This window comes from Leuciscus leuciscus, assembly GCF_965113295.1.
Source record: "Leuciscus leuciscus genome assembly, chromosome: 12".
Taxonomy (NCBI): Eukaryota; Metazoa; Chordata; class Actinopteri; order Cypriniformes; family Leuciscidae; genus Leuciscus; species Leuciscus leuciscus.
This window is the reverse complement of record NC_138736.1, coordinates 7,037,230-7,050,732: the sequence shown is the minus strand read 5'-3', so window position 1 is coordinate 7,050,732 and position 13,503 is coordinate 7,037,230. Positions and strand designations below refer to the sequence as shown.

Here is a 13,503-nt window from a genome sequence, read left to right as displayed (position 1 = left end):
GTCCAAAATGCTGCAGCTCGTTTCCTTACTGGGACAAAAATAAGGGAACATACTGTATCTCACCTATCCAGGCCTCTCCCCATTGGCTCCCTGTGAAACAAAGAATTGATTTTAAGGTTTTTGCGCATTTAAAGCTCTACATGGACTTGACCCTATTTATATATCAGAACTTTTAAGTTTTTATTCTCCTCAGAGATCACTTAGAGCTTCATCTCAGCTGTCATTAAAGGCACACTATGCAGTTTACGTTTTTCTCAAACAGCGACCCCTAGAGTCACTGTGGAGTACTGGTATTTAATGTTACTGTCGCAAATACCACTCACGCAGAGCCATCTCTGCACTCTTCCGACCGCGCTTTCTTCGTCGACTCTGCCATGATTCACGTCTGAAAAGCATGCTAGTGTCCTCCATGGAGACTGCTTCATGTGTTGTTGATGTATGTGACGTCGTGCCGTAAAGCAAGTCGTGATTCTCGCGAGATTTGTCGCGCCACCTCTCAAACTTGCATTGCTGGTTTTGCTAAGCTTTTCGAAGCTGTTATATTAAGTAACAAATCTTGCATAGTGTGCCTATGTCCCGAAAGCTCGTTTGAAAATAAAAGGAGATAGGTCTTTATCAGTCTATGCTCCAAAACTTTGGAACAAACTACCTTTAACGATTAGAGCTTCTTCTACATTAAACATTTTTAAAGCAGCAATTGAAACCTACCTTTTTTTTTCAGGCTTAATGGTAACTCGGTTTTATTTTTGTATGCATTTTTTTTATTTTTTTTTATGCTATGGCGTTGCAGTTTTTGTGATGTTTCAGGTTATGATTATCTTTTGCTTATTATAAATTTTCTGTTTTCATTTTTTAGGTTTTTGGTTTGATTTTTTGACATGTTCTGTTTTACTATGTGTTTATTTTTACTTTAATTGTGAAGCACTCTGGTCAAAATTCGTGTTGTTGAAAGGTGCTTTATAAATACACTTTGACCTTGACCTTGAACTTGACCTTGATATTTCAGTAAGACAAAAACCCTGTAAGCCAAATGGCTCAAGGAATCACTATTAAGTAGCTGTGATTATTCTTTTCTTGTGGTGTCATAAAAACAGAAGCCGCTGATCTACAGTCCATTGAGTGGGAGAAAGTCTGAGTCACGGCCTCGTTAGAGAGAGAGCTCCATGCTTATTTTCAGATAATGAAGGGGTGCACAGAGAGTTCACGAGTCTGTAAATCAGATTCCTGCCCTGAATCACATGCCTAAAGACATCCCGCAATGCATTCATCCAGCAGTAAACATATACAATGGCTTTATTTTGACCTGAAAAAGATCTGTAATACAGTTCTTGTAATGCCAAGAAACCAAAAATCTGAAGTATGTGATTTGCAAGTCACAATATCCAAAGGCAAAAGATGTTCCTTATATTTATGTATGAAACACATTTGTATAAATCAAGTATATCAAGTGTAAATAAAAACTATGGATATTATTGTTATTATTTAAGTAGTATTAAAATGAATACATCATTTAGCAAGTGATTGTTTGGGATATTTCTTCCATTTAATTTGACAGGAAATACAAATAACACATTTGTGGTTAATACTGGCTTTTAAATGTTTCATATAATTATACTATAAGTACTTATTTTTACCTCCATTTAACTTATTGATACTGGAAACATGGTATTACTTTCATAATCATCAATGTACCTTCTGTACCAGATTGAACTGCTTTACACCAAAGCAAAATGTCCATGAACCTCTCACAGTCATTTTAGTCCATAGTTAATTTCATTTTAAACTAATTTAGAGCTAGACTGAATCTTGATGGTTTCGAATTCTGAATTCTGGTCCTGTTCTTCTAAACATTTTACATTTTCATGTTCAAGTTACAAACTATTTAGTAAAACCTTGAGATGTTTATGCATGACACTGCATGTTAATGATAAACACATTAAAATGAAAATTATTACCAACAGTATGGCTTTTCATGTGAATTTATTTTCATTATCATGACTCTAATTTATTTTAACCGCAGGGTTCGCAGCCTTTGCTGCTAGTGTAGATTTGTGTAGACGTTAATTCATATCAATTAGTGTGTGTTTTTTTCATGTCAACACTTGAATAAAGCAAACTGGGGTGTTGATGTTTTAAGTTATTTCAAACATTTTACTTTAAAGGATAATAATGGAAAGTAACAGAAAGGCTGCAGTTTCAGCTTCCACAAGGATGTGTTTGATTCATTTTAAAGCAATTAATGAAGGTTTTATTTTTCATTATTGTAATTAGTATTTTAAGATATCATTTTTAAGAGTGGAATAGCAAATCCTAAAAAAAAAAAAGCACTTTCCTTTTTATGGGTTTCTCTTTATAATTAAAACTATAATAATGAGATAATGGTGTCATGGAAGTTTGATGCTGATTGACATTTCATTTCACCTCTTATTGAAAGAAGCATTTATTTTAGCAGCAACACGGCTCATTGTTAATGTATATTCATTTTGGATATTAAGAGAATATTAACGTTGGTTAAACGCTGGCGGGGAAAGAGTTAATGTACATAATGATTTCACCCAAGGCTGGAAGAGTGTGTATACACTTTCTCCAATCATAAATGTGTTTTCTGTGGATTAAATAAAGTCTATGCTTCCTAGAGAACTATAATTATGTACATTTATCTTTGTCTTTCTGTTTGCACTGTTTTTACAGTAAAACTTATCAATGCTACTTTTTAATAAACTTGACTGTATAGTTTTCGTACACTGTTTTACACTGCCGTCTTGAACTTGGGAATGCGCGTCTGGTGTGTCGAATGTAAGTTCAAGGTTTATGATCAGGTTTAGGAATCCTGAACAACTTTTATGAATGTTAAGTCACTGTGTAAGTTAGCGTTCCATTTTTCTCCATTAACAGACAGTTAATCAGATAAGAGGGATAACAGAGTTCCAAATTTAGCCTATACATTATGCTTACATCTGTAAGAAATTAATCACTTATTTCACTCACAAATAAGCATTGTAAATTATTTGGCATTAGATGGATGTAATGGCATAATAAATGTTCTTTTAGATTGAAATATACAGCATGTTTTGTTAAAAAAAGACACATTTTGTCGAACTAAACATGGGATCCACAAAATTCTGGCAAATTTAAGTACAAAAATAACTCTTTCTCTGTGTGGCTAGTAGCTGGATGCTTTCACACAGCAGTGGACCGTGGTGGCCTTAGGGTGATGGATGGCAGTGGTGCGGATTAGGAGCCGGATTAAAACATCCATCCCGTACCTACTCGGGAAAAGGTTTGTTGGATCAACATCCTGTTATTTACCCTGTCACTCCACTCCCTCTGGCATGAGCCCTGCACCAAAGAGCAGGATGGGATTCTAGGTCAGTGAGAGAGAGAGAGAGCTGCTCGCGGCAAGGTCGAATTCCCAGCCTCAGCCTCCACAATCCAGAAAAACGGAATGCTTAATGTGTAATGAGTGTGAAGTTACCATACAGGGTTACTAAAGCCTATAGCAAATTGGGGGCTTCAGTAGCCGTGCATGTGTTAAAGGGACAGTTCATCCAAAAATGAAAATTATGTAATTAATTACTAATCCTCATGTTGTTCCAACCCAGTAAGACTTTCGTTCATCTTCGGAACACAAATTAAGATATTTTTTATTAAATCTGAGAGCTGTCTCACTCCTCCATAGGCTTCTATGGGATCGAAACTTGCCGGCCCAGAAAAGTTAGTAAAGACATCGTTAAAATAGTCCAAGTGACTACAGTGACTCAACCTTAAGTTAATCAAGCTACGAGAATACTTTTTGTGCGCAAAAACAAACAAAAATAACGACTTTATTCAACTATTCATTCTCTTCTGTGTGGAACTGAGAGAATGCACGTAGTGTAACAGCGCAGCGCTTCTGGATTGTACGTCAGAACGTAGGCTCACTATTGGCCGACGCTGGTCTTGTGTGTGGTGCATGTGACGTAAAACACAGAAGCGCTGCGCAGTTACACTACGTGAACTCACTCAGAGTTCATTATTATTATTACTATTATTATCATTATTATATAAATGATGGCCAACCAGCAAATTTTTTCTGGTGAAAAAAAATTATTAGTTGAATTTAATCCTTTTTTTTTATCGTAACTGGTTGCACACAATTGATTTCAGCTACATTTAAACAAATGCGTTAAGTTGAACTAAAATTGATTAAGTTCAACCTAATGCATTTGTTTTAATGTAGCTATAATCAATAGTGTGCAACCACTTTGGACTTTTCCTGGTTAAATAAAAAATAAAAACTTACAATATTTTTTTTTTATTAAATTCAACAAATCATTTTTTTTCAGTGTGTTTGACTATGTAACTCCATTAGCCTAGTGAGGGAACCAGCAAACCAGCATACTATAATGAACACCCATATCCAAAACATGACCAGTAATGATGGTGACCAGAAATGCTCAACAAGGTACTTCCAAATATGTACAGTATGATAGTATGTGTCCAGGTGTTGATTATAGGTAAATAATCTAACAACCTCACAAGTATCTCATGACCCACATTGTTCTCAGCACACTTGCTTTAGCAAATGAGGCATGTACTAACAGATAATACCATGGTGTTTTTGAATCATGGCTGAATGCAAATCTCTGTGTATGTGGGGCATTATGATGGACACAACTTTTTTGTAACTCTAGACTTCATTGCAGCGTATTTCTCATTAAAACAGAGGTAGGGCTTTGGAAGATAGATGGCACATGACATATGGGCATTTAAAACATTGAACAGTAAACAAGTAGCCACGGCCAGCATAATGTGCTGCATTTGCCCGAGCAGAGAGAAACATTTTAAAATAAACACGTGTAGAGGGCCATTGGGTTGGCGTGAGGTTTTCATGCCAACTCCCAGCATAATCCTTTAAATTGACTGCATACTTAACCCATAGAGACACATACTTGCAGATTCAGACAGACACAATGAGTCGGTGCAGCGCCATGTGCTCACATACACCCAGTGGGGTGTGAAGGGGATGTTTGTGGAGATGAACCTTGCAAAAAGAATGAAATTCATCCATGCCGAAACTCAAGCTGCGCTAATGTCATGCGAAGAAGCCTCAGAAGAACAAATAATTACCTCTGTCTCTTCGTCTGTGGGATGTGACTTCCACTTTATTAATTTTGTCTTGTGTACAGGCTTTTCCCCTCCTATATTTGGAAGCTTTCCAATTATACTGTATCATGAGCCAACATCTAATGTTGAATAAGGATGTAAAAAGTTTTGTAGTATCAGCTAATCTGATAGAGAACGATCTTTCAATTTAATCACTACTCTACCAGACTATCAGCATAAAGTCTAGTCCATTTTGCAGGTTATTGTGGCCAAGTACTGCCCACTTTGACAGGAATGGGTCGTCTAGCTGACAAATAAAACAGCCAACCACAATGCGCTTCTTTTATGTGACATTTAAGGGCGGATAAATCCGAAATAGATGATACTATAATAACAGACCTGCGTGCAAGTGGTAACTCTGGTACAGCAGTCCATGAATGGCTTTAAAGGGAATGTATTAAGAAATTAGAGAATTTCTGAGAATTGGCAGCATGAAGTCCCAGAACAATTCAAAAGTAACAAGTACCAAATAATTTCACGCCATCAGGGTTTGATGTATGATGAATGACTAAAGCTATGAGGGCAGTTACAGATACATTTGATTGCTTTAGCTTTTGAAAAACCTAAACCCCTTTGTGAAACCACATTATTGATTTGACTGGTTTCAGCACCACGGACAGCGTCATGCAGTGCTGCTACTCTGCAGGTCATGAGAATGTGTCTGTGACTGTATGTAGTGATTTAAAAGACTGGGAATGATGCCTGTTGGAATGTGATCCAGTTTAATACAACACCTACACAGCAAATTAACCACAATAACGCTGAATTATGTTGATATGTCTTCCCTCTTCTGCTTGTAAATGAGGAAACAGAAGGGCTAAGGGCAAGTTCTATATGAACAATCTATGATGAGCCTCATTTGGATAAAACGAGGTGTGATTACTCAGAAAAGAAAAATGTGAATAACATAGAGGAAAAACAACAGAGCCCCTAAAGGGACAAAAAATATGACATGGGAGAAAAAATTATTAAATATTTCAATGCTTTTCGGTTCTCTTGCAAAAGTTAAAAAAATGTCCCACGAGAAGCTTTAAGTTCACTCGCAAACCCTTTGCGTTCCATTGCAAAAACCTTTGCGTTCCCTCGCAAACTTTGCGTTTGGATGCAAAGAACTCAAAAGGTTTGCAGGGGAAAAAACACAAAGTTCCTCGGGGGAACACAAAACTTTTGCAAGAGAACGCAAAAGCATTTAAATATATTTTTTCCTCCCATCTCATATTTTTTCCATCACCATGGGCCCTATTTTAACGATCTAAGCGCATGGTCTAAAGCGCACAGCGCAAGTTCACTTAGGGCGAGTCCAAATCCACTTTTGCTAGTTTAACAACGGGAAAAATGGTCGGCGCATGGTCTAAAAGGGTTGTTCCTATTCTCTTCATGAGTAATGGGTGTGTTTTGGGCGTAATGTGCAATAAACCAATCAGAGTCTCATCTCTCATTTCCTTTAAAAGCCAGTTCCGCTCACGATATGGCGGATTCGCTTATTTACATGACGGAATTATATGGAATTCTCCAGAGCGCAAACGGATCTGCTCGTGCGCGAAGTTAAAACCTAGCAAACACTTGCGTCGCGCCTGGCGCTGCATTGCACCGGCTGTATGATAGGGCCCCATGTCCCTTTAAGGGTTCATTAAATAATCACTACTGTTAAAGTTTTGGTCTCTTTGAGTCTCTTATGCTCACTCAAAAAATGCTTTATGCTCAGAAAAAAAATACATTTATATTGTGATATATCATTACAATTGAAAATAACTGTTTTCCATTTTAATATATTTAAAATGTAATTTATTTTTGTGATTACTCCAATATTCAGTGTCACATGATTCTTCAGAATTCATTCTAATGTGTTGATTCGGTGCTCAGAAACATGTATTATTGTTATCAGTATTGAAAACATTTGTGCTGCTTTTTGTTTTTGTGAATGGTCCCTGGTTTAACTAATGGTGTGAGTTTGGGGGCGGGGTTATCTGTTTGTCTGACTAATGGATGAATGCTCAGGACACCTGTTTGATAACCATCCTTAATGTTGGAATTTTGCAGAACTGCATGCATAAGCTTTAAGCTAACACCAAGTGTCCACGCAATACAATAATTATGAATAAAAAGGACAAGATTTTAGCATAGCTTCTCATTTTTTTCTTGTCTCTTTCCCCCTTAGCCTCAGGGATTCAGAGTTCTACACTTTACAAAACGACAGGAGGAAGCCAAGGGATGTGAATAACTGAAGTAAACAAAAAGAGCCTTTGTAGGACACATTCTCCTTGCTGCTCTCTGGAGCTCTCTCCCGTTTACTACGTTACAAACAGATTAAAGAAGCAGCCCACAGTCCCCCGGGAGCCCCTTTAAAGCCTCGCAGACCCTATACCTCCACTGCTGCCCACATCCTTTACCCTGAGAAGAGGAACGAGACAGAAATGGGAGGCAGAATAAGAGGAATACTAAAAGAGAACAGAGTGTGCCACACACAAAGACGTACAGAAATTACCCCTTCGCTAAATGGGTGATAAGAAACCACACAAGAGCCCTGCTTTTTTCCCCACACACAAGACACAATTGCATCTTAGAAGTCTGTCTTGAATCTGTAATTTGCTCATTTAGTCCCAGAATGCCCCTCTTCAGCCTTAGCAGACCAATTCAAGTGCAAACAAAAAAACGAGAACAGAAAAAAGATTATAACGTTATCTTTCAAGTTTTTCACAAACCAAAAAGAGAGAAACTTGGTAATTGCCACCCGCTAAACGAAACTGAGAGGAAGATGTCGAGTTGTATGACACGATGGCCTCGCCAGCTGCTGGAGCTGAAGAATGAAAGTCGGCCATCAGAGATGTGTCTTCACGCGCCATTGTGCTTGACTGCGATCTCCATCGATCTCTCTCTGTCTCCCGCTCTCATTTCCTGTGGATTAGAAGTTCCCTATTCATTGCTTTACACAAAGACTGTTTCACAGTTCTTCTCTCTGAGGAGACTGGGGGACGACTGTAACGGGGGACATTTCTAACGCTCGAAATATCTTCAGTCACACTCAAGTTAGTGTGATGACACTTACTCAGCAAAGCGAGTCAGTCGGTAAAGATCAGTCTCTGCCTGAGAAAGAATGATGTGATCTGTTCACTTTTAGTATACATATATGAAAGATAGTCTTTTTATGCAATTACATTTAATTATTTACTTTTTCATTTTGAAATTAAATTAAATGATATTATTTGTTTTCTAAAAATGTCAAATCCATACAAACAAATCCATATTTTAGCCACTATTTAGACATTTTTATTTAGAATTTTTTTATTTTTTTTTATTAATGTTACAAAAATTGCAAACCTCATTTAAAACAAATAAATAAAAAAACAGGTTGTACAATATGTTTATTTTATGAAGGTTAAGCGTCTTAAATTTTTGTGAACGAATGAACGAACAAACGAATTAATGAATATGGCACCCTATTTTGTACTCTATTTGTAGAAAGCGCCACAACTTTGACAACATTAGTTTTGTGACAGAAAATCAGTGCTTTCTCTCTCCGGGACCTATTTTAACGATCTAAGCGCATGGTCTAAAGCGCACGGCGCAAGTGCACTTAGGGCGAGTCCAAATCCACTTTTGCTAGTTCAACGACGGGAAAAATGGTCGGCGCATGGTCTAAAAGGGTTGTTCCTATTCTCTTCATGAGTAATGGGTGTGTTTTGGGCGTAACGTGCAATAAACCAATCAGAGTCTCATCTCTCATTTCCTTTATAGAAGCCAGTTGTATTCCCGCCATGGCAGATTCGCTATTTACATGACGGAATTTGATAAGGAAAGGACGAACGCGTCTCCAGAGCGCAAACAGAACTGCTCGTGCGCGACGTAAAAGTGTGCAAGCAGACCATCTACGGGACAAGCCGGATTCCACCATATCTTTATGTCCACAATAATAATCGTTTACATTGTAATCCTTTTATTTTAAATATTTGGCATCCCTGTGTGTTTAATAAGCAGAGTGTACGCGCGTTGTGGACCCGCCTAAAGTCGCACATTACTAACACGCTCTTTACAAAAAATAAATATTGTGCCATTGACAAATATTGCACAGTCTATTTCTGTTGCCTCAAAATAGCAATGCGCCAACAATGCACCAGAACACACCTCGTTTTCAGATCAGCACGCCCATGGGTCCCCAAATGGGCGCAAATGCATTTGCTATTTAAACAACGTGGCGCAGGACAAAATGATAACTGCGTCAGGCTGAAACTAGCAAAAAACACTTGCGTTGCGCCTGCCGCTGCATTGCGCCGAGTGTAAGTTAGGGCCCTCTGTGTGTGTGTGTGTGTTTCAGGTAAAACCTATGTTATGGGGACAAAACGTCCCAACAAAGATGCCAATATCCGTAGACCTTGTGGGGACATTTTTGGGTCCCCATGAGGAAAACAGCTTATAAATCATAATGAGTGATGTTTTTTGAAAAAGTGTGTGTGTGTGTGTGTGTGGGTGTGGGTGTGTGGGTGTGTGTTTGGGGACACATGCTCCTCATCTCATGTGAAGTTCTGTCCTTTTCATAGAGAGCGACTAAAGGCTTCCCACAGCACTGAAAAGGGCACCATAACCTACTGGCAATTAACAAGCACCACAGCCGATAAAGAGAGAGAGAGAGAGAAAGACAAAGACTAGAAGAAGGAGAGAGAAAGATAGAACAACCAAGAGGGACAGTGATAGAGAAAGAGAGAGGACAAGGCTGATTCATCAGATGAAACGGGATGGGGAACAGGGCGAATAAAGGCAAAATCGTCACAGAGTGAAGAAGAGAACTTCAAGGCCACAGGGAAGAGCGACGGAGGAAAGGAGAGGCGAGGGAGGGAGATCAGTGGGAGGTAAGGCAGCTGGAAGGAAAGGTGGCATTAAGATGAAAGAAAGCATGCAGAGACCAGTTGCACTTCAAACTAAGGTCAGGAAGCAAAACAGTGATGTACGGAGAGGAGAGAAAGAGTGAGAGGGGTAATTAAGAGAGAGAGGGAGAGAGAGAGAGAGAGAGAGAGAGAGAGAGAGAGAGAGAGAGAGAGAGAGAGAGAGAGAGAGAGAGAGAGAGAGAGAGAGAGAGAGAGAGAGAAAATATGGACCACTAGTCTGTCACTGTCAATTACCAAAGGCAACGGTGAGAGGAAGAAGTTGTGTGAATATGTTTGGGTTTGTGAACATGTCTGTCAGCCTATTTTATCACACAGCTCTCTGGAATCTGTGGATTTTAATTTGTTAATTGCAACATTCTGGTATCAAATATATTCTGCAAAGACCTGTAAACTGTTTTGACAGTCATCCTTGGCAATCAGATTTCTACACTTGTTAGTTTCACGTCTCTCATAGCTCTCCGCAGTCACACAATCCAATCATTTCAGCTTTTCATTTTCATGTGCTTTTATTTATATATTTGGAAAGTAGCATATTGAGTGATAAAGTATGCAGAAGCTCATTATCACAAAATAAACCCTTCAGGAATACACAAGAACTCATTAACCTGTCTATGATGATGGCTACATTATTTTTTACTTTTATGTCCTAGAAGTATTTTATAAAAATAAAAAATACATTTAGTAACTGAACATTTTTGATTAACAACAACAACAACAACAACAACAAAAAAGCTTTAAATTCTGCCCTCAAGTAGCATTAAACACTTTTTTTTATAATAAATAAAAAATATATATTACAAAATTATACTATTATTATAATGTTATTATAATATATCATATTTTATATATATTTTTGAAAGACATTAAAACGTCTTGCAAGCACGCATTAAAATGATTAAAAATTACAGGAAAGACATTTATATTGTTACAAAATATCTCAGTTTCAAATAAATGCTGTTTATTACGGAACGTAAGATTTTTTTTTTTTTTTTTTTAAAGCTGTTTATTTCTTCCTTTCCAAATAAATGCTGTTTATTGCTTTAATGCTTTCTATTCAGCGAATAATCCTGAAAAAGCAAATCAGCATATTAGAATGATTTATGAAGGATCATAATGACAGTGAAAATTCTGATTTTCCATTAGCATTGTCACATGTTGGGGTTTCATGTTTTATGGGGACATTCCATAGACATAATGATTTTTATTCTGTACAAACTGTATATTCTACATACAGGTGTTAACCTTAACCCTAACCATAAAAAATAAAAAAAAGTCCCCACAAGGACAAGGGTTTTAGATATTGCCATCTATGTAGGGATGTTTTGGACTAGGACCACACACACACACACACACACACACACACACACACACACACACACACACACACACACACACACACACACACACACACACGAGAGAGAGAGTAATGCCCATATAATCTTGATCCCACTCCCTCATAACCGCTTACAGGTGTTAGTCAACCATGCAAAGCTAATGAATATGACAAACCATGTTTGCCCCTCTACCACTCCCAAGCACCATCAATACCCATAAGCCCCTGTAACATCAACATGCTCTGTTCACAAACATCATCCGCACATGCACATCCTAACTGCACGTAATCTTCCCCTCCACATGCAAACAAATTCCACACAGCTTCACTCAAAACAAATTAACCGGTAACAAATACAGCGCAGACTGACTCTGATAGCCCCCTGAGTCCATTCACACATGCCACAGCTGCACCTCCACACTTCTGGAAAAACACTACTCAGCCGCTGTGCACACATCAGATAGTCAATCCATTATGTTATCATAATCAAAAAGCAATGTGTTGCTTAGCACCCTGCTTTTTTTTTTCTTTTTTTTTTTTTACCAGTCTTGATTAAAATGGCCCCGTGGAGGGTTTGATTTGGTTGGAGGGATTAAATGTGATTTATTGTGATTGTAAAAGAGTAAAGCCTAGGCAGTTGTAAGCTTTGGAAGAAAGAAAATAAAACATTAAAAAGGAAACTCTGGTAAGGTCATTCCGTACATAAAGGAGAATTTATGATTACAAGCCTTGCACAGTGCAAAGTTCATTTGTTCCCCTCTTTTTACGTTCTCCAGAGATGCTTTTAAAGACTTAAAAAAATAAAAAATAAACTTTTGTGAATGAATTAAGATGAGTAATGGGCTTATATCACCATAACTGATTATAGAGTCACAATGAAATGTCCAAACTAAAGGCTGGTTGAGAATATCTTGATAATATCTTGTCAAATGTTGTTGTTTTTTTTGAGACAATCTGCATTAATTTGAAATAGAAATATTTTGCAACATTATAAATGTCTTTACTGCTGCATCTTATCAATTTAATGCATTGCTAAATTAAAGTATGTAATTAAAAAAAAAGTAATTAAAGCATTTCTTTCAATACCTCATTGACCCCAAACCTTTGAACGTTGGTGTATATAATTAATTTTCATGTTTGATTATTAATAAAATGGATACCACACATTTTTGAAAAATGCATGTCTATTTCAAGGTAATGTCTAATGTCTGTCATCAAGGTAATGTCTAATGTCTGAGTGCAAGTAAAGACATGCATTTATTCTCTGCTGAATCAATTTAACTAATCATGGAAATTGAATATGAATCAGAGTGATGCTTGCTATATCAATTAATTCACAGAAGAAGAAAAAAAAAAAGCAAACTTCACCATTTCTACTTGATTATGCACAGGCACAGTGCAATAACTACAGTGATTAAAAATCACTGTATTGTGGTTCAGGCGACAACAATAAAAGAGGAGGCGAGAGAAAGATGATTGTAATCTTGAAAATATGAAGCAGGGAATTGTTTAAATGAACAGATAATTGTTGTAACAGTGACAACACAAACAGATCTATATTGAAAGAGATAGAGAGAGAGAGAAAAAATACACCTATGAAGTCCAGAGCCTCTAATTTTCTCTTCTATACAGTACAGTATCAATCTCCCCCTGCAAGACTCTGATAATGAATAAAGAGCACTGAATGTTGCTTCACTCCACTGGCTCGAGCTTTGGGAGTGATTTTGCCATGTTTGGGTTTATAATAGCGATAAAAATCTCAATATCTCGCCTCTTTTTAATCACACCAGCGCATTCATCTCGGAATGATTTGGAATGTAATTTGGTGGGGGAGGTAATCAGGTTTTTGCGTTAATTGACTTTGCGGCCTGCAGATAGAAGGGTTTTTCTGCTCCAGTAATTACCGCCCGCCATTCTCCTGTCTAGTCAGGTCTGCCTGTTGCCGTGCCGACCACCTCCCGGTGCGTATTAATGATGCGTGAGGTGTGCTGCGCCAGCGGGGAGTTACACAAAAGGAAATACTCGAGACACACAAGATTCCAGCGTTCACGCACAGGTACATTCACAGTAGACGCAGCTGCCGTCATACTCAACAGCTTTATCTATTAAAACTGCAACATTTTTGCTTTGCTGCACCTTGTCCCT

The 13,503-nt window shown here is 37.7% G+C and overlaps 1 protein-coding gene across 1 annotated transcript in view; it reads right to left on the bottom strand.

The window, feature by feature from the left end:
- adgrb2 (adhesion G protein-coupled receptor B2) overlaps window positions 1-13,503 on the bottom strand; it is a 331,945-nt gene that overhangs the window by 86,604 nt on the left and 231,838 nt on the right.